The 22,984-nt window shown below is 39.1% G+C and overlaps 1 protein-coding gene across 1 annotated transcript in view; it reads left to right on the forward strand.

Annotated features, from left to right (window-relative positions):
- Positions 1–22,984, forward strand: part of SVEP1 (sushi, von Willebrand factor type A, EGF and pentraxin domain containing 1) — a 193,131-nt gene that overhangs the window by 1,209 nt on the left and 168,938 nt on the right. The window lies entirely within an intron of this gene.

The following is a 22,984-nucleotide window of genomic DNA, read 5'->3' on the forward strand; positions in this document are numbered from 1 at the left end:
TTAGGAAGGGGTCCTTACGACACTGTCCACATATATACTTGTAGGAACAAACCGTGTCGCATGTCCAAGCTGGAACAGGTGATTTTCTAAGGTAGGACACAGAGCGACTTGAATATTTCCCTAATTCGTTTTTACATTATTTTTTGCTTTCAGTAGAAGGAACATGCCCTTCCTGTTTTTACTCTGAGTTCTTAATAAGCGTTTTTACATCGGGAAGTCAGCTGTACATGATGGACTTTTTTGAAAATTTAACTCGTTCTGATTACAAAATAATACCTATTCAGTACAAGAAAATTTGAAATACGTAGAACTGTCTGACACAATAGGAAGTCAATAAATGTGGAATGAATGAAACAGAAATCAGGAGGGGGTAAAAAAAAAAAAAACAACTCTACAATTGCATCACCCTTAAAAAGCCACTGCTTAGTTGTTGTTGAACGTCTGTCCGGCATGTGCAGACTGGTGTCTTGCTGTTTTGTAGTCTACATTTTTATTTATTGTACGGTGATTGAAATGTTCTACATTAGCTGCATAGTATTCCATTGCCTGCAAGTACCATAATTTGGCCAGTCACCTACTGTTGGGCTCTGTCTTAGTCATCTAGTGCTGCTATAACAGAAATACCACAAGTGGATGGCTTTAACAAAAAGAAGTTTATTTTCTCACAATAAAGTAGGCTAGAAGTCTAAATTCAGGGTATCAGCTCCAGGCGGAGGCTTTCTCTCTCTGTGGGCCTTCTCATCAACCTTCCCGCAGACTAGGAGCTTCTCTGTGCGGGGACCCCAGATCCAAAGGACGCGCTCTGCTCCTAGCACTGCTTTCTTGGTGGTATGAGGTCCCCCACTCTCTACTTGCTCCCCTCTCCTTTTATCTTTTGAGAGACAAATGGTGATGCAGGCCACACCCCAGGGAAGTTCTCCCTACACTGGATCAGGGATGTGACCCGAGCAAGGGTGCTACATGCCATCCTAATCCTCCTGAACCACAGCCAGAGATTATGATGTATAACAAATAGGAAAATCACAAAATGGAGGGCAACCACACGTGGCCTAACCAAGCTGACACATAATTTTGGGAGACACAGTTCCATCTATTACAGGCCCTTAGGTTCTTCACTAAGTTAGTGAACACTTTACTAAGTATGTGATTACTTTTCTTAGAAAGGCTTTCTATTAAAGGTTCTGGATTAAAGGATATAAACATTTGTAAACTTCTTGGTACGTATTGCCCAATTCTGTCTTAAAAACAAAAACGAAACCAAAAAACGGCTGCCCTGGAGGCGATTTGGGCTCATAGTGACCCTGGAGAGGGCTGCATAAACTTACATTCCCACTAGCAGAGTATCAGAGCAGTAAGCTTGCCCTATGCTCACTGATACTATAGTCTGTTATTTTTAATTATCTTTGCCAATTTGGCAGATGACCACCAGCTGCTGCCCAGTCGCCCCCGGCTCATGTGACCCCGTGTGTGTCAGAGTAGAGCTGCGCTTCGGGGAGCTGCCAGTGGCAGGTTTTTCCGAAGTAGATCTTCACACCTTTCTTCTGAGGCACTTCTGGATACACTCAGACCTCCAACTTTTCAGTTAGCAGCCGAGCACGTTAACTGTTTGCACCACCCAGTGACTGTGACAGATGGATACAAATATATTTTTTAGCAGTTTCCATTTTTTTTTAATTTTTTGAGAGTAAATATTTTCCAGTACATCTGAGCATTTATGTTTTCCTTTGATGATTTGTTGCTATTTTGCATTAGGGTGCATTTTTTTTCTTAATGATTTGCAAAAACTCTTTACATAGTAAGTATGGTAACTGTTTTTTGCATATGCTGCAAACATTTTTCCAGTTCACTGTCTTTTATTTCTGTTTATTGAAGTTTAATAGATGGCTGAGTTTAATTTTTATCCACTCAAATCTTTCAAACTTTCTCCTTAAAAAAATATATATATATAAGACTGCCATTGAGTCGATTCTGACTCACAGCAATGCTATAGGACACAGTAGAACTGCCCCATAGAGTTTCCAAGGAGTGCCTGGTAGATTTGAACTGCCGACCTTTTGGTCAGCGGCCATAGTTCTTAACCACTATGCCACCAGGGCTTCTAGAATTTGTATTTGCTTATATCTTTAGAATGGCCTTCTCATTCTCCAAATCAAAGAAATAGTTTTCTATTTAACAATTTAATCCATCTGGAACTTATTTTAGGGTAAGAGCTATGGCTGCTAACCAAAAAAGTCGGCAGTTCAAATCCACCAGCCGCTCCTTGGAAATCCTGTGGTTTCTGCTCTGTTCTGTAGGGTCACTAAAGGTCGGAATTGAATCAGTGGCAACGGGTTTGGCTTGGAACTTGTTTTGGTGTATGGTATGATGAATATGTCTAACTTTATTCTTTAACAGATAGTTAACCAGATGTCCCAATACTATTTGCGGAATAGTCATTCATCCTTTTCCTATTTAATTGTATGCTGCTTTTGTCCTGGATATTTACTCCCCTCCTGGCTTTCTTTTCCATTCTATTATCTATTACTTTAAGCTTTGCCAAAATAATTTAACTGCTATAACTTTATAATATATTCAAATATCTGGTAGGGTAAATTCTCTTTTCTCTTACCTGTTCCTTTTAAATCAATTCTTATACATTTATTATTTAATATGAATTTTCTTTACACAGATTCCAAATGAAACAGACAAGATTTTTATTTCAATGTAGAAAATATTGAATTATTTTAAGATTAATATACATTTTTATAGTAATAGGTCTTGCAGTTCAAAAGTATATGTCCCTTTATACAAGCTCTTTTTAGATCCTCAGTAAAGTTGCAGATTTCTATAAGTCCTCCATATAGTTTTCAAATTTAGACCTAAATATATTCTGTTCAGTATTATTGTCATCAGTGACATCTTTTTAAGTTAAATGCTAAACGATTATTTTGATGTATAGAAATACTATTGATTTTTTTTTAATATGACTTTTGTGACTGGATTCTTACTGAAGTATCTTTAAAACCCTTTTTTTCAAAATACATTTTATTTTACCAGTAATAAAATTTATTATAGAAAATAATAAGAAATTTTTTCTGTAACTGCACTGTAACATTTTGGTACATACCCTTTTGACTTTTTTTCAGTCGTCTAGGTAATAGGTGTGCTTTTGTACATGTTCTTAAAGTATGTGTAGTGTTTATCAAAAAAAGGATTACATTATACATTCTCTTTGGTTGCCTCACTTTTTATTCTACCACATTTTGCGGTCTTCCTTCCATGATAAGAAATATATATCTACTTTATTATTTTGTCATGGCCACCCAGTATTCCTCTGTAGAACGGGCATTTATTTCGTCATGCAGTCACCTATTATTACATACTTAAGCTGTTCTAAACAACACTGTGTGGCTAAATCTTTGCCTTTATCATTAATAAGCTCCTTCATACAAATTCTTAGAAGTGGCATTGTTGGATCAAAAAGTATACATATTTTTTAAGGTCTTTGAAACATGTGCCAAGTTGCTCTGCAGAAAATTGGAACCAAATTGCACTCCCACGTGCAGTGCCTGGGTCCATGCAGCTTGGCTGACACTGGCTATTATTATTTGAACATTTCTTCCCAATTTGATATTTGGAAAACGGAGTCCCATTTTAAATTGCATTTCATTTCTAGTAAGGCTGAGTTTTTTTCCCATATTTTATTGGACCATACATGGGTCTTCTTTTTTGGGTATCCATTAAAATATTTTGGAATTATTATTCATTTTCATTTGGAGTAATTTTTTTCTTATTGATTTGTGAACACTCTTTACGTCTTCGTGATTGTAACCCTCAGCTTCCAAGTAGGCAACCTTTTTTTTCCTCAGTATTTCATTTGCCTTTTGTTCATGGTGAGAGCATCTATAGGTTTCTTAATCTATTGAATCTATTTTTCTTGTCACTTGTGTTTTTTCCCTCTGCTATGAAGTTATCAAGCCTTTTGGTTTTAAGAGATTAAATAACTCGTTAAGGTTCCTTTCTGTTTATTGAAGCAGTTATACCTGGGTTCAGTTTTGCAAACCCCTTTCTCTGTTGGGCCTGGCCTTCATTCCAAGTACTCATGAGAGCTGTCCTGGCTCTCATATCATGTCGTGTCGTGGCTGTCCTTATTCCTGATGTCACTGCCCATTCTGTCAGAGAAGAACCCTGCTGCCTCAGAGAAAAATCTTGCCATATGCCAACTCCACTGTTTGATTTGGCCAGGCTTGCCTGGGGCTTCTGCATACTGTTGATCTGAAACAGTGAATTGGGTAATGAGTCCAATACATACTGCTCTCTTTGAGACCTATTTCTGTCTTCAGCTTTCCCCTTCCAAGTACTACATTCTGTCTTGGAAAGTAGAATTGCCAACAAAGTTCCCAGTGTCTTTCTTCAGTCTGGATCCGTTTGTAACCTAACAAGCCAAGATTTCTCAAAAGTTTGTGTTAACTGAACTTCCCATTGACTTTATTTTTCTTTCCTCATTTTTATCGGGTTATGAGAAGGTTCAGGAGAGGGTCGGCTGGACTTAGTCCCTGTCTAACCTGGTAACCTACATGTCTTTGTTGTAACTTTTCCAAGCCTCTGATGAGATCCGTAGGCATAATTAAAATATGATATTTAAAGAAAATGAATAGAAGATGATCAAGGTTTACAAATGACATTAGTGGGGGTTTGAATATGAATTTTTGCATAGAGATCAGGCAGGCATGTTTCATCTTAGAATTTGTAAACGGTAAGCTACGTAGTTTGGATTTTGATATGAAACATATTTCATCAAGGAAATGAGATAGCTCATCCCATTCCCTTGTGTATATAGAATGGTAATGTTTCCACTGATTGTGATCCGGCATTTATGTGAAATTGAAAATCACAGGGAAATTTTGAGGTTATTAAATACTTTCTCTGGAAAAATTAGTATTTCGAATTGTTTGCATTTGAAACTGAATACCTACACAACTGTAAAACCAAAAACCAAACTCATTTGCAGGGAGTCAATTACGACCCGTAGTGACCCCATGAGTTTCAGAGTAGAACTGTACTTCATAGGGTTTACAATGGCTGTAATGTTACAGAAGTAGATTGACAGGACTTTTTCATATGGTGCCCCTGGGTAGAATTGGACCACCAACCTTTTGTGCCACCCAGGGGCTTTGCCTACACAACTGTACATGAACACAAACCCAGGCATACAGATATATAAAACCACATAAATACACACACCCTGCAAGTGCGTAGCCCTCCCTCACAATTCAGACTGCTTACTCCTTTCATATAAAACCTTGAGATGTAGAATTTCCTTTACCAACATGAAATTTGCTGTTATCCTTCTACACATGTGATTGGCCAAATGAAAAAGATAGCTGTATTGCTTCATTTTTTGATTATTTGGTGTTGGAATTGTACAACTTGGTGAGAGCCTATGTGTAGATATTCACTATTACCATCCATTATTTGAATGGACAGTTTTCAGTGTAGACATTTTCTCTTCACATACTACCTCCTAGCACTCATCAAAGAGTGCAAAGAATAAGCAATAAATTCTATAGCTAGTACAGATCCTTCCAGAGACATAATCAATAGCATGAGAAAAAGATTTAACACCTTGGACTTAATTACATACAAACTTTTTCCAGAATGAACTGAAAGCCCTTTGGCTTTTCCTTTCCAGTGAATGATTGTCTCACAGTGATCTTTCATCTGTGTTTTTCTCCCGTCATGTATTCATGAGTTGCCTTCCCTAAACTGCACATTTTGGTTTGACCCCACTATGAGTACAAGACTCTCTGTCTTCTAAGGATTTGATTTCAAAGTAAAGATCAGAGCCCCTCATTCCCACTTCGCTTTTGCTAAATATGTATCTGTTACACAAACATAGCATGAAGCTTCCTTTGGAAAAAAAAGAAAACTCTGCTTTCTTCATTGTTTCAGAGTTCCAGAAATATGATCCTCCGTTGAGGAATGTGCTGTCTCACCAAAAATACAAGCTTTAGGTGGTCGGAAGAGTGGGAATAAATAGGCGGAAGCTCTTCCTAGCTTCAGGGAAAGATGCATCATCCGTTATGTGTCTACACTGATGCACATCCACACATTTTCTCCAGAGTAATCTTTTTTTCTCAACATCTTTGGAAAAATATGTCAGCGTTTACTTTTTCTAATAATACCTGAAGATGTGTGAGATGTCAGTAGATTAAAATCCCGATGAATAAATTAGGACCATTTTCTTTTCCTTTTATGCAATAGACTGAAATAATCTTTGTAGGTTTAGCAGTGGTCTTTCTGGCAGTGCAAGTGCTGAAGGAACAGGGAAAGTCTGAATTCGTCTTTCTTATAGGAATGGTGAAGGGGTGGTGCGGGGGTGGAGGCCACCGGTGGAGGCGACTTTACAACCTGTGGTGCCTTCGTTTGTTCCAAGCTCAGGGCATAATTTTTAACATCGAGAATTGCTCTGTAGCAGAAACTAAGTTCTTTTTTGATGCTGAAATGATATTTTCCTAAACTCTGGAAGTGTTCTTTCTTTTGTGCTTCTCGACTTTTAACAGCTTAACTTAACTTCTTAAACTTTTAAACAACTCTCATATTGCCTTTAGTCTTCTATAGGAATCTCTTTTGTAATCCCATCAGAGCTTTAGCAGTATAAATGGAATGAATGAATGACTAAGTAATTAATGGATCAATTTTCAGTGCTTAAAATAGATCCAGCTGTCATGTGTTTCCCAGACAAAAAGTGGTACTAAAATTCTTAATTTGAAAAGGGAGAGCAGGTAATTCTCAAATGTTTATATCAATTTTCTTCTTAATGTAGCACTTGCGTATGTTTTATTCATGAGTTTTGTACAGATACTGTGGTCCCTAATAGGAATGTACACCTACTGCTACTGTTAAAGACTTCTTACCATAGGCTGCCAATACTGTTTTTAGTTGAAATGCATCTGAGCGTGCTTGACAAAAGACTGAATACTTAGACAGAGAGAAGACAGACTCTCTTCTGTTTTACTTCACTGCCATTGTCAAAGGGTGGGAAAGTTCTCCCTAAATGTCCTAGTGATACAAGTGCACTCGGAGGGGAATTTCTCTTAACAGTGGTCATGACGTATTAAATGTATCCTTTCTTGAGTAGATCATACCTTTAATTTGTAAAGTGCTTTGTGATTCACAAGAGACTTCCATATTATGATTGTTGTTTCAGTTTTATAGAAAAGGTAAGAGACACCTGGGTGTTGCAAATAGTTAATGTGCTTGGCTGCTAACTAAAATGTTGGAGGTTCAAGTCCACCCAGAGGCGCCTTGGAAGAAAAGCCTGGTGATATGCTCCAAAAAAATCAGCGATTGAAAACCCTGTGGAGCAGTTCTACTGTGTCACACATGAGATCACCATGAGTCAGAGTTCACTCTGAGGCAACTGATTTTTAGCAGGAGAGGTTAAGTAACTAAACACTAATCACAAAGTTAAGTAAATGCCAGAACTAGAGTCAAATCTAGTCTTTAGACTTGTCATCTGATCTCCCCCAACAGACACACCAGGACTCACTCTCCCTGCCTACTTTTTACTGTATTACCTTTGTGTGTTGAGTTACTTCAAAATCTAGGGAGAACTAGAGCATTCCATTTCCAGGGCTGTAAAAGTGTAAAGCCAGACAGTCTAACCCAGAGAACTTAAGGGCTTTGGGCCATATTCATCCCATGGGTGCATTTTAAATGGCCTTCAATCTATTTTTAAAATTTGAGCAGATATTTTAAAATCAGAAGAAAGAATGTTTTTTAAAAAAAACTGGGTTGTTTTTGGGCTTACTCTTGAAAAACTAAAATACATACAATTCTAGGTGTGTGTTCTTTCAGTTCATCAGAGTCCCTTCCTGGCACTTGTTGCAATTTCATTTTGTGGTCCTGGATTGCTATTCCATGTTCTGTGATAATGTAGCTCCTTCTAGTTTGTCTTCTGAGCTTTTTTTTTTTTTTTTTAACCCAGTGTATTAGTTAGGAGGAAGTTTGGCTGCATGTAACAGAAAAATGTAAAGTAACACTGGCTTAAACGTAATAAACATTTATTTCTCTCTTAAATAAGTTAATTCTTGAGTAGACAATCTAATATGGCAGCTTTATGTTGTCATCATGAATCCAGAGTCCTTTCTGCTGTCTGCACCATCACCTTCCGGTAACCTCATAGTCTAAGATGGCTATTAGAGTTCTACCATCAGGGGATCATTCCAGGCCTCAGGAACTAGGAATGGGCAAAGGGAGTCGCACTCCCCTTAAGAAGACTTTGTGGAAAGCCCCATGGTACTTTCATGTAGATTTCGTTGGGGAAAAACCTGAGCTCATGCCCACTCTTAGTTTCATGGAGCTGTGTTGCTGCGGAGGAAGGACAAGATGGACATTGTGGGGTTATCAAGCCGTCTTTGCCATACCAGTGTGTCAGAAAGAGCATGTGTCTAAGCAGGGAAATGACTGGAAATCCCACTTCACCATTTCTTCCTGGCCTGGCCCAGCTTAAGATAAGAGTCAGGTCTTGGCTAACTAAAAAATACCTTATTCCTTGTGCTAGAGTCTACTTCCTTTGGTAAAAACTATCAAAGTTCCTGAGCAGGCCAGTTAAATTTTGGCAGCAGAAACTTCTTAAGTTAGTTTCCCAGAAGGCAGAAACTGCTAAATAATATGGCATTCACTCACAAATAACAGATTAAACTGAGAGTGACAGGGGAAATGATAGTCCAAGCTGCCTACTACAACATAAAATTTGAAGATTGTTAATTTGGTAAACACAAATTAACATTTCTTAGGAAAACATGGTTCTTCTTAGGCTTTTCTAGAGGAAGATATCAGGTTAAGAGGTCTGGACATTAAAAAGGAATTTCCTGTTATGTATTGTGTCTGCCTTTCTCATAGATTTTCAGACTGTTCTCCAAATCTCCGCAGGCTATATGAAGAACGGGTTTCTGGCACGGGAGTCTGCTTACATACAGTAACCTGGTCTGGTTCGGAGGCCAAATGCGGATAGGACAAAACTCTGAGATTGTTGTATTCATGAATGTTGTTACAGTGCTTCACATGAAATGAATGATGGCGGTCAAAAAATGAAATCTGAAAAAGTTATTGTTTTGTGCGATGGAGTCAATGCTGTCTCGTAGAGACCCGATAGAACTGCCCCATAGGGCTTCCAGGGAGCGGCTGGTGGATTCGAACTGCCAGCCTTTTGGTTAGCAGCTGAGCTCTTAACCACTGCATCACCAGAGCTCCAAAAAAAAAAAAAAGTAGGTGCATTGCTTTATCAATGATCATAAAATTTTTAAGTATTAATCTTTTTTGCTGTCTTTGTCATGGGGTCATTCAAGAAGCTGATGCTTTATTTATGTACAGAATTAAGCAATAAAATTTTTTTCAAGTTCAGAACATATGTATTTTTCATAGCTGCAGTAAATGTGAAAGCTATAAACTTGAGGATAGATTCTGATGATTACATTTGTTGAAATAATGATAGCTATGTTGTTTCATGTGAATAGATATAATTTGAAATTAAGGAAAAAATAAGTTTCTACAGGGTTAATATGGAGAAATATTTTAAGGAAAGTTTTTAAGAAGACTTATTACGTGATTAAATCATTTATTAAGTAAGGGTAGTAATAACAAGTTTGAAGACCCTTCCAGTTGTAAGTTACTGCTGAAGGAGCCCTGGTGGCGCAGTGGTTAATGTTACTGCTAAATTACATAAGATATATTTTGAGGTACATGAGTTCAACACACTATTTTCTTAATTCCTGCCGAGGCACTTCTAATAGTCTCAAATATTTAATGCCCATGCTACAGTACCTTGTTATAGGCTATCCTGCTCACTAACGCAAAATATGTTTTTTTTTTAATTTCAAAAATAGTATTTAGAATGTATACTACATGTGGCTAAAATATATACATTTCTATGTTTCTCAGCTATGAACTCCCTCAAATTTTCACTGTTTCCACCTATAAACTCATGAGCATCTGTATCTGTTCTTAAGCAAAGTAAGAGCTCTTCCCTTGGCCAAGGTAGACCTTCTATCAAGCCCTTCCCCTTTCTTGCATCTTAAAATCTTGCTCTTAATAGGCTCTTTTCTCTTACCGCAGATCACTCTCAAAACAAGTCCATATACTTAAAAAATTGGCAGCCTGTTTCCAGAGCAACATGGCCAATTGTCAGTATGTTTCCAGAGCCTTGAAAATACACATAAATCTTAAACTGCATAGTTACAAGTCAAGGAGTTTCTCATTAGAAAATAATCTGAGACACACACAAAGATCTTTGTAAAAGGATTTTCATCCCAGCATTACTTGAAATAGGAAAAGCGAGAAACAATATGGGTGTGATTTGGAAAACCCAGAAACCCAGTGCTGTCAAGCTGATTCCGACTCATAGCAACGCTAGGCAGAGTAGAACTGCCCCATAGAGTTTCCAAGGAGCGCCTGGAGGATTTGAACTGATGACCCTTTGGTTAGCAGCCATAGCACTTAACCACTACGCCACCAAGGTTTCTGTGATTTGAAAGGACCCTATAAATCATACCTTTCTTTGCCTCCTCTGAGTTCTAAATCAGTTGTTACACAGCAGAGAAGGCAGATGGAGAATCAAGCATCCCCCTTATCTCCTCATAATGGAGATTGTGGCTTAGGTGCTAAGCTTCTTAATACTGAATCTTCACATTAGACAAACTTGCTTCCCCAGGAACAAGCCATGCTGGGCAACTGAAGGCCACCCACTTGGAGCCTTCCTCTGTGAAACTCAGACCGGCTCCCTTTAGGCAGCCAATGTCCAAAGAGAAAAGGAGGGGGAAGAGATGAGGAGGCCTCTCCTCCCAAGGGGACGAGTGAGAAATGGGGGCGTAGGGAGGGCCACCAGGATAACTCTGATGAGTGACACTTCACATAAAAGCTAGAGACAGCAACCATAGAGTTATAACTCAAGAAGAGTTATAATGAAATAGTGACATATCCGTATGAAAATATATTGTCAATAGAATAATTTTTTTTTCAAATTTTTATTCTGGTGAAATATATATAACAAAACACTATTTCAACCATTTTTATGTGTCGAATTCAGTGACATGAGTTATATTTATCAGACTATTTAAAAACAGTAAATTGTTAAAATATCAAGTGAGGGGTAAATCAGTATATAAAACTCTGTGCATGTATAAAACTGTGTTTATGATTCCAACTTTATAAAATATATGTATTCAAAAAAAAAAAAAAAACTAGAAGAAAACTTCCAAGATCTTAAAATAGTTATCTATAGGTAATATATATATACATTTCTTCTGCGTTGCAAAAATTAGTTAAAATGAACATGTATTACTTTCTAGGAAGTGAAATGTCAGTCTATTTGGGCAAAGGTGATCAGACACAAACCTTTGGGGCATTCCTTAGGCACAGCCTGAAGTGATTGGTCTCAAGCGTAAAAACCCTTTTAAGTCTCAGCTTTTATCCTAAATATTCGTGAGAACTTTGCATTCTACTCCACAGACTAGCTCTGTTTTAAAAAAATAACGCTTTAGCTTGTCTTCGTGAAATGGAAGTGAAGCAATCCCAGCCCTTTTTTTTTTTTTTTTTGTCGAATGGCAAGTGCCGTCAGGTTCTTGTAACTGTGCTGGGCTGAGCTGCACAGTGCTGGCCCTCTGCACCCCATTTCTCACTCCACCTGGTCCCCTTTTCTCTCTGAATGTCACACTGGATTTTGAGAATCCAGACTCACATAAAACTGCATACAGACGAAAGCCGTTTTCACTGCTAGGCAAGCTATGTGTGTCGGTGCTGAGGAAGGCGTGTGGATACTACGAGGTCACTCAGTGCAGGGTGTTGAGGCTGCAGATGGCGGAGGTAACTGCCTCCATCACCTTGCTGAGAGGTCCTGTGGTTCTCCTTTGGCTGGTCACACATGGAGAGGGACGCTGACCGCCGGTCCATCAGTCTCTTTTACTCTACGGGTAATACCTACTCACCAAAAAAACATTTTCGGGGAAGAAAGATATTTTCTAACACTCTGCTTTTATCACATGTAAATAAAGTAATTACTTCCAAGGACTCATTTCTCAGAATGAATTCTCCTCTAGCTCTTCAGCTTCATTTTTATTGTGATTTTTGTGCTATGCAGTGAAAGGCATTCTGGTTGTCTGCTGTGTGTTGTTTGACAGTGTGTTTTGATATAGGTGTCTGTTTCAACCTGGCTCACTCATTTCGACTTATACCAACTTAGTCATATCTGTAGGCTAAGGCTTTCTCAATTTTAGTCCTACTTGATGGCGTTTACCTTTCCAGATGAATCTGAAACGGGCTTTGAAAAAAAATGAAGCAGTTTTTATTTGCTTTTTTGTGTTTTTTCATAGTACTGTTTCTAGCCAAGATTTCTTTCTTTTTAGTCATATTTTCCTTCAAAATATGCATGCTTGGCTTTTAAATGTTGCTCTAAAAACGATGATTTCAGGCACTTATTGTTTTTTAACTTTCTGGCAGTAAAGATACCAATGTTTAGGCTATGTTTATCTGCTGTTGTTAGCTGCCATTGAGGGGACCACCAAGACATGGCGACCCTGTGTATTACAGAGTAGAACTGCTTGGTAGGGTTTTCTTGGCTGTAATGTTTATGGAAGCAGTTTGCCAGGCCTTTTCTTTTGCAGAGCCACTGGCTGGGTTCCAGCTGCCAACCTGTAGCCTTAGTAGCCAATGGCAGACTGGTTGTACCACACAGGCTCCTGTAGTAGTGAAAACCAATATTTGAAATAAGCATCTGCAGCAGGACATTATGTGGAACTTTTTCTGTTGCCACAGATTTGGCCACGGCCAATGGCCCAAGCTAAAGAGCACTAAGTATTCCCCATTGTAAAGTGAGCCACCAACAATTGAGAATGATACATTTTCCTCAGAGTTCACCAACACTGTACCAGACAAACCCTACAAAATCAATCACTCCCACTCAGCACCCTATTCTCATTTATACAAGCAGAAAACTGAGGCCCAAGAGAGAAAAAGAGACAGAAACAGAGCAGGCATCAGGATATCTGGCTTTTGGGGAGCACAGAGTTCATATTGAAAAGCCCAGCTCTTCTTTCTCTCATATGGTTCTTTCCTCTTCTAGAAGCTGAGCCAAGTGGAGACCAGCATTCTATATACTGTTTGGAAATTCACTTGTGCCCAAGCCTTGGTTTGCCCCTATACCTTTTGAATGGGGAAGAAGCCAGTTAAAGACATGGCCAGTGTCTCAGCGTGGGTTCTGCCAGAAACAGAACTTGAGATGAGAATTCAAGTGCAAGTAGTTTATTTGGGAGATGATCCTAGTAGACATTGATAGGGTGGTGTGGACATGAAACAAGAAAGGGAAGGCAGTCAACAACAACAACAAAAAAACTACTGACGTTGAGTCAATTCCAATTTGTAGCAACCCCATGTGTTAGAGAGTATAACTGCTCCATAGGTTTTTTTTTTTTTAATATATATAAATAATATTGTGTTTTTGGTGAGGGTTTACACAGCAGTTTAGATTCCCGTTCAACAATTCCTACACAAATTTTTTAGTGACATTGGTTACATTCTTCACAGTGTGTGAGCATTCTCATTATTTCTATTTTGGTTTTTCCATTTCTATTAATCTCATTTTCCTGCCCCCTTACATTCTCATCTTTGTTTTAAGGTAATTGTTGACTGGTCACATATAGCTGATTTTTTAAAGGAGCACAGTACTTATGGCAATATTCATTATTTTGTGAGCCAATATGTTAATTACCTAGAGGGTGCCCTCAGGGCTTAGTTTTGGTTCAAGATTTGAAGAGTATCTCAGGGCAGTAGTCTTGAAGAGTCCTGCCATCTGAATCAGCCCATTGGTAGGTTTGTTTGTTTGTTTTTGAATTTGAGGTTTTGTTTCTCATTTTTCTCCCATTCTATCAGGGTCCATCTACTGTGGCCCTGATTAGACCAGTTGGTAGTGGTAGCCAGGCACCGTCTAGTTTTTCTGGTCTCAGCATAGATGAGGCTGTTCCATAGGGTTTTCATGGTTTGACCTTTCAAAAGCAGATTGCCAGGCCTTTCTTCTGAGACACCTCTTGGTGGGTACGAACCAGCAGCCTTTTGGTTAGTTTAACCATTTGCGCAATCCAGAGACTTCTATAGCAAAACCTTAGAGTTCTTGGAAGACAAATCTAATAAAAGGCAACAATAATGAAAACTAAAAAAACTTGAGGTATTTGACTTATGTCAGAACTGACTTATGACAGAGTAGTCATTGGAGCGGACCCCGTTGTAAGTCAGGGACTATCTGTATTTAATTTTAGCATATCCAGGATAGTATTGTATTTCTCTCATTTCTTTTCTATTATACATAAATAAAATGAGGATAATTAAGACTTCTTCTCGAAGGCACATTTAGTGGATACCTGCCTGTTTAAAGAATGTTGTTGTTAGGTGCTGTTGGGTTGGCTCCGACTCATACCAACCTATGTACAACAGAACAAAATACTGCCCAGTCCTCCGCCATCCTCACGATCATTGTTATGTTTGAGCCCATTGTGCAGCCACTGTGTCAGTCTAACTCATTGATGGTCTTCCTTTTTTTCGATGACCTTCTACTTTATCAAGCATGATGTCCTTCTCTAGGGACTGGTCCCTCCTGATAACGTGTCCAAAGTATGTGAGACACAGTCTCACCAACCCTGCTTCTAAGGAACATTCTGGCTGTCACTTCTTCCAAGGTAGATTTGTTCGTCCTTTTGGCAGTTTATGGTATATTCGCCAACACCATAATTCAAACGTGTCAATTCTTTTTCCGTCTTCTTTATTCATTGTCCAGCTTTTGCATGCATATGAGGTGATTGAAAACACCATGGCGTGGGTCAGGCACACCTTAGTCCTTAAAGTGACATCTTTGCTTTTCAACACTTTAAGAAGGTCTTTTGCAGCAGATTTACCCAATTCAATATGTAGTCTGATTTCTTGGCTGCTGCTTCCATGGGTGTTGATTATGGATCCAAGTAAAATGAAATCCTTGACAACCTTAATCTTTTCTCCGTTTATCATGATGTTGCTTATTGTTGCAGTTGTGAGGATTTTTGTTTTCTTTATGTTGAGGTGTAATCCATACCGAAGGCTGTGGTTTTTGATCTTCATCAGTAAGCGCTTCAAGTCCTCTTCACTTTCAGCAACCAGGGTTGTGTCATCTGCATAATACATATTGTTAATGAGCCTTCCTCCAATCCTGGTGCCATGCTCTTCTTCATATAGTCCAGCTTCTCAGATTATTTGCTCAGCATACAGATTGAATAGGTACAGTGAAAGGATACAACCCTGATGTACACCTTTCCTGACTTTAAACCATGCAGTATCCTCTTGTTCTGTTCGAACCACTGCCTCTTGATCTACGTACAGGTTCCTCATGAGCACAGTTAAGTGTTCTGGAATTCTCATTCTTCGCAATGTTATCCATAATTTGTTATGATCCACACAGTCGAATGCCTTTGCATAGTCAATAAAACACAGGTAAACATCCTTCTAGTATTCTCTGCTTTCAGCCAGGATGCATCTGACATCAGTAATGATATCTCTGGTTCCACATGCTCTTCTGAATCCGGCTTGAATTTCTGGCAGTTCCCTGTCAATGTACTGCTGCAACTGCTTTTGAACGATCTTCAGCAAAATTTTACTTGCCTGTGATATTAGTGATATTCTTCAATAATTTCCAAGTTCCGTTGGATCACCTTAATAAAATATATTAATTTCAGCAAATCACCCATTAGACCACTTTCCCATGGGAGCTATAAAAGTGTTAAGCAGAATCTCAGAAAGATGTGGATTCCTACTTTTCCCCCCAAATCTGGTCAAGGAGGCATACCCTATTGACCTCTGGAGAGAACCCCCATCCAGTGAACTCAGATGAGATCTGCAGGGATCTCAGCTACCTCCTACCTCTCATCATGAGGTTTTGAATTCATGACCCCTCTCCATACCACGGTCAGCACTGCCCTTGAACCACTCCTGTAATGTCATTCTCATTCAACAGGACAGATTGAAGTAGTTATTTTTCTGCTTCATTGCCCCAGGTTTTATCACCTCCTTCTTTCCTTTGGTGGAGACCCTGGTGGCATAGTGGTTAAGTGCTAAACGAAAGGGCCGCAGTTCAAATCCACCAGACACTCCTTGGAAACTCTATGGGGCAGTTCTGCTCTGTTCTGTGGGTTGCTATGAGTCGGAGTAGACTCGACAACAATGGGTTTATGGGTTTTCTTGCCTTCGGTGGAGTAGTATGGTCAGCAGTCTCAGAGTCACATTTTCCCCTAATCCCCTCTTCTATCTTGTCAGTCCCCACAAGCATGATTTCTGGTTTTCCTTCACAGCTTCTGAATGAAACATTGGTGGCATAGTACGTAATTGATTTATCTTTTTGACAGATACATTCTAGCAACATGCTAAAAGTTCCTTTTACTAATAATGATAACTGGTAATGAATAATTACCACCTGTCAGAGAACATGCTAATTGCTCCCCATGTATAAATTAATTTTATCCTCACAACAGCAAACCTCCTCAGTTAGGTTACTATTATTATCTCCAAAGTAGAGATGTGAAAACTGAGGCACACACAGTGTAAGCAACTTGAGCAAGGTTACACAGCTGGTAAGTCAAGGAACTAGGATTCAAATTTAGGCAGTCTGGGCTAAAGTCTAAATTCTTAATCACTACGCAATCCTGCTTTTACACTGTATTGTCAGGAAATCTAATAGAGATAAGACCCACTCATAAATGCTCACCAATGACATTTATTGCTAAGACTGAGATGGAGAGGGCATAGACTCAGGTATATGGACAACCAGAAGGCAGACAGGGGAGCAGACACAGGGCTAAGAGGTGTGAGCATTTGGAGATAACCATTTGAGTGGAAACTCTGTGAAGAGCCTGGTAATCCCAGGTGATCACCCTTACCCACCTTCCACTCTGAACCAAAAAAACCCAAACCTGTTGTCATTGAGTTGGTTCTTGTGGCACCATGGTTAAGTGCTTGGCTGCTAACTGAAAACTTGGCAGTTTGAACCCACCAATTGCTCCAAGGGGAAAAAACATGGCAGCCTGCTTCTGTAAAGATTACAAGCCTTGGAAACCCTATGAACCAGTTCTACTCAGCCCTGTCAGGTCACTAAGAGTCAGAATCGACTTGATGATAATGCTTTCCCTCCAGCCTCCCCTCACTCAATCCAGGGAATTGCTTTTCAGATGCCATTTTCAAACAGTACAACTATATTGGCAAGCATCTCCCACCCAATATACCTTCACAGCTCTCTCTACCAATCGTTTCAGAGACCAAACCACCCAGAAAGTGGGAGAACCTGTCTTCCAGTTGCAACACATCTGCCTCTGTCCTTTTCATTGATCTTATTTCCTGAGTTCTTAGTTTCCTTTTGTCAAAGGAAACCATTAATAAGCAAAATGCGTTTTTCTAGCCTAGGTCCACCAAGTCCCTCTACCAAACCATCATACAGCGTAAACTAAAGTCTGTAAATTTTTATATGCCAAACCTCAGCATAAAACTTGGTATTCCAACTAAATCTAGTTGATCCTGATCCAGGACACTCAGTGTTCCCTTGCATCATGATATTTCTGTTTTTTCATGTGTCATCCCATTTCACAAAAGAAAAAAAAAAATCTCCCTTTTGACTATTTTAGTAGTTCCTTCAGGTAGGAAACCTTGCTTTAGCAATCAGCTCCACGATTATCAATGCTTAGAAAAATCTTTCTTAGAGTCCCTTAAGTAATATACACATACACATTTTCATTTATGTATCCTGTGCATATTTACGGAACAGTGTCACTGTTCTAAATGTAAGCATGTAGTTAAATTAAGAGAATTGTTTAATCCATAAGAGTCGGTATTTTACTCAGAGTCACTTGAATGAGGATACATGTAAATATTACTACAGTCATAGAGTGATAATTTAACTACAACAGACATGATAAATCTTCTGGTCTATACATAAAACTCAAACCAAAATCAATCTTTCAAAATTTGACTTCAGTTTTTGTAAGACATGAAACACAGATTCGTTTGCTCCATCATAATAATTAATTGGTGTTTTTGTAAAAAAAAAAGGACATAAACAAACTTCCAAATGTCATTTATTTGGAATGCTAATAACTTTAATTCAACTTTACAAATTAACTGCCCTTTTTTGGATAAATATAGGATATCTAAAACAAATAATACACAACTAATTCATGCACTTGAAATCTCCTCTTGGCCCCAACCCCTTTGAATTTCCTGTGTCTCAGTAGATTTCATTTGAAATGTATCTGGCTTTTTGAAAGATTTCACAGCTGGGTTGTTGGTGAAGCCCAAATATTTGCAGAATAATGGTTACATTCTCTGTGTCTTTCATTTATTCTAAACTCCGGCTGACCTTTCCTTCGTAGATACTGTTAAAATACCTGGTAAAAACACTGAATTCTGCACAACTAGATGGTACCTGCCTACCACCTGCCCTGGCAGGGGTCACAATAGAGGGTCCCAGACAGAGCTGGAAAAAGAATGTAGATCAAAATTCTAACTCACAAAAAAAGACCAGACTTACTGATCTGACAGAGACTAGAAAAAACCCGAGCGTATGACCCCTAGACACACTTTTAACTCATTACTGAAGTCGCTCCTGAGGTTCACCCTTCAGCCAAAGATTAGACAGGCCCATAAAACAAACAATAATACATGCAACTCAACCATGTATACGAGACTAAGTGGGCACAGCAGCCCATGGGCAAGGATGAGAAGGCAGGAGGGGACAGGAAAGCTGGACAAATGGAAATGGGGGACCCAAGGTCGAGAACGGGAGAGTGTTGACACATTGCAGGGTTGCAACCAATGTTGCAAAACAATATATGCATTATTGTTTAAAGAGAAATTAATTTGCTGTCTAAACCATCATCTAAAGCACAATTAAAAAATAAATAAATAAAATACCTGGTAAGAAAACATCATTTCTTTCCTGATGGCTTTGAATCATAATTAACATTTTTGTACTTTCTCAGTAATATTTTTACACTTGAATTCTTCCAATCTCTACACCATGTTTCCTGGTTCTCGGTGCTCTTTTTTTTTTTTTTTTAATTAACTTTTATTAAGCTTCAAGTGAACGTTTACAAGTCCAATCAGTCTGTCACATATAAGTTTACATACATCTCACTCCCTACTCCCACTTGCTCTCCCCCTCTTGAGTCAGCCTTCAGTCTCTCCTTTCGTGACAATTTTGCCAGCTTCCCTCTCTCTCTATCCTCCCATCCCCCCTCCAGACAGGAGTTGCCAACACAATCTCAAGTGTCCACCTGATATAATTAGCTCACTCTTCATCAGCGTCTCTCTCCCACCCGCTCACCAGTCTCTTTCATGTCTGATGAGTTGTCTTCGGGGATGGTTCCTGTCCTGTGCCAACAGAAGGTCTGGGGACCATGGCCGCCGGGATTCCTCTAGTCTCAGTCAGACCATTAAGTTTGGTCTTTTTATGAGAATTTGGGGTCTGTATCCCACTGATCTCCTGCTCCCTCAGGGGTCCTCTGCTGTGCTCCCTGTCAGGGCAGTCATCGATTGTGGCCGGGCACCAACTAGTTCTTCTGGTCTCAGGATGATGTAGGTCTCTGGTTCATGTGGCCCTTTCTGTCTCTTGGGCTCTTAGTTGTCGTGTGACCTTGGTGTTCTTCATTTTCCTTTGCTCCAGGTGGGTTGAGACCAATTGATGCATCTTAGATGGCCGCTTGTTAGTCGGTGCTCTTTTGAAGGACAATTTGAACTGATAAATTACCAAAATTTTTCTACTGGATAGATGAGCCATAGCATTATATTCTTTCTTCTCTTTGTAGCTCAGGTCTTTTGTAATTCATGTCAGTCAACAATATTTTCACTGAGAACCGCATCCACCCTTCACCCAGTCCCTTGCCCACCTATGAAGGTAGCGCCTGCCCCTTTCTGACATAGGTGTTTGGATTGAGGGTGGCAATGGTTGAGGCTGAGATGGATTGTTTCTTTCTGTCTTCTAAGAACTTGGATTAGGACACAGAGAGCCTCAAAAGAGTAGATTTTCTCCTATTTGTAGGTAAGGAATATAGAGGTAGGGCAGTACACAGAGAAGAAGAGAACTCCTGTGTGTATAAGGAGTAAATGAAGAAAATGTGCAGAGAAGCTGAGATTAGACACTGTAACTCCAGAGGGCAAAAGATGGAGGGTTGGTGGGAGTAACCTCCGTAGTTCTTGCTAGTTTGCTTGTTCTTGCTTCTAATCTGTCTTAAAACCCAGATTTTCTCCTTTTAGGCTCTGGGAAACCCTGGTGGCAGTGGTTAAGAGCTACAGCTGTTAACCAAAAGGTTGGCAGTTTGAATCCACCAGGTGCTCCTTGGAAACCCTACGGGGCAGTTCTATTCTGTCTTATAGGGTTAGTATGAGTCGGAATCGACTCGATGTCAATGGGTTTGTTTTCTTTTTGGTTTAGGTTCTGAGAGATACTCCTGTATTCTTCCAATCAGTTCCCCATTTTGCTTTATCTTATTTAATTGGATATCCAATCCTTATAAACAACCAAATGTGGTTAAGATACCCTTCACAATTTTTATCTTAAAATGGACAGATGCTCTTAATTGAAGGGTAAGGATAAAAAGTTTACTAACTTACAAATGCAAGTGTTTCTCTAAAAATAATTTTTGTTGATTTTTTTCATAGTGATAGTATACCCACTAGTTGCTTTATAGAGGAGCTGTGGTGGCACAGTGGTTAAGGACTCAGCAGCTTACTGAAAGGGCAGCGGTTTGAACCCACAAGCTGCTCCACAGGAGAAAGACGTGGCAGTCTACTTCCATAAAGATTACATTCTTAAAAATCCTACGGACAGTTGTATTCTGTCTTGGAGGGTGGCCACGAGTCAGAATCTGCTCAACAGCAATGGGTTTAATAGCTTCATTTTTTTTTTAATGGAAAAATGCAATAAATATTACAATTTTTGTCTGTTGCTCTTTTTATGTATGTGTGAGTGCATAGAACTATTACACCTGTTGCCATTGAGTCGATTCGGACTCATGGCAACTGTGTAGGACAGGGTAGAACTGTGATAGGATTTCTAAGGCTATAATCTTGTACGTATGTAGTACCACCACGAGTCTGTAATGCTGGAAGCTGTGACATTGGTATTCGAAATACCATCAGGGTTACCCATGGCGGACAGGTTTAGGCAGAGCTTCCAGATTAAGACAGACTAGGAAAAAGGACGTGGTGATCTACTTCTGAAAATATTGGCCAGTGAAAGCCTTATGAATAGCAGCAGAGCATTGTCTGATATAGTGTGGGAGGATGAGCATCTCGGGTTGGAAGGCACTGAAAATACGGCTGGAGAAGAACTGCCTCCTCACAGTGAAGTTAATCTTAATGATGTGAATGGAGTCAAGCTTTAGGGACCTTCATTTGCTGATGTCACATGACTCAAAATGAGAAGAAACAGCTGGCAACATCCATTAATAATCGGAGCTCAGGATGTACAAAGTATGGATCTAGGAAAATTGAAAGTCATCAAAAATGAAATGGAATGCATAAAGATCAAACTCTAGGTATTAGTGAGCTGAAATGGACTGGTATTGGCCATTTTGAAACAGACAATCACGTGGTCTACTATGCTGGGAATGAAAAATTGAAGAGGAAGGCCATCGCATTCACGGTCAAAAAGAACATTTCAAGATCTGTTCTGAAATTCAACGCCGTCAGTGATAGGATAATATGCATATGCCTATAAGGAAGACCAGTTAATACAACTGTTATTCAAGTTTATGCACCAACCACTAATGCCAAAAATGAAGAAATTGAAGAGTTTTACCAAATTCTGCAGTTTGAAATTGATCGAACATGCAGTCAAGATGCATTGATAATCACTGATGATTGTAATTTGAAAGTTGGAAACAGACGGATTTGTAGTTGGAAAATATGGCCTTGGAGATAGAAACAATGCAGATATCCCATAATAAAATTTTGCAAGACCAGGGACTTATTCTTTGCAAATATCTTTTTTCAACAGTGTAAATGATGACTGTGCCTGTGAATCTCACCTGATTGAAAACACAGGAATAAAATCAACTACATCTATGGAAGAAGACTATAGAAAAACTCAATATCATCAGTCAGAACAAGGCAAGGGGCTAATTGCAGAACAAACCATCAATTGATCATGTGCAGGTTCAAGCTGAAACTGAAGAAAAATTAAAACAAGTCCACAAGAGTCGAAGTATGACTGTGAGTATATCCTATCTGAATTTAGAGACTATCTCAAAAACAGATTTGATGCGTCGAACACTAATTACCTAAGACCAGATAAGTTGTGGGATGATATCAAGGACATCATCTATGAAGAAAGCAAAAGGTCATTAAAAAGACAGCAAAGAAAGAAAAGACCAAAATGGATGTCAAAAGAGACTCTGAAACTTGCTCTTGCACGTAAAACCCAAACCCAGTACATAGAGTAGCTAAAGAGAAAAGAAAAAATGATGAAGTAACAGAGCTGAACAGATTTCAAAAGACGGCTCAAGAAGATAAAGTAAAGTATTATAATGAACTGTGCAAAGACCTGGAGTTAGAAGACCAAAATGGAAGAACATGCTGGGTATTTCCCAAGCTGAAAGAACTGAAGAAAAAATTCAAGCCTGAAGTTGCAATATTTAAGGATTCTATGGAAAAATATTGAACGACACAGGAAGCATCAAAAGAAGATGAATACACAGAGTCATTGTACCAAAAAGAATTGGTGGACGTTCAGCCATTTTAGGAAGTAGCATATGATCAAGAGTCGATGGTACTGAAGGAAGAAATCCAAGCTGCACCGAAGGCACTGGCGAAAAACAAGGCTCCAGGAATTGACGGAATATCAGCTGATCAACAAACGGATGCAGCACTAGAGGTGCTCACTTGTCTGTGCCAAGAAATTCGGAAGACAGCCACCTGGCCAACTGACTGGAAGAGATCCATATTT

The sequence above is a fragment of the Loxodonta africana genome, chromosome 9 (assembly GCF_030014295.1).
Source record: "Loxodonta africana isolate mLoxAfr1 chromosome 9, mLoxAfr1.hap2, whole genome shotgun sequence".
In the NCBI taxonomy this organism is placed as follows: Eukaryota; Metazoa; Chordata; class Mammalia; order Proboscidea; family Elephantidae; genus Loxodonta; species Loxodonta africana.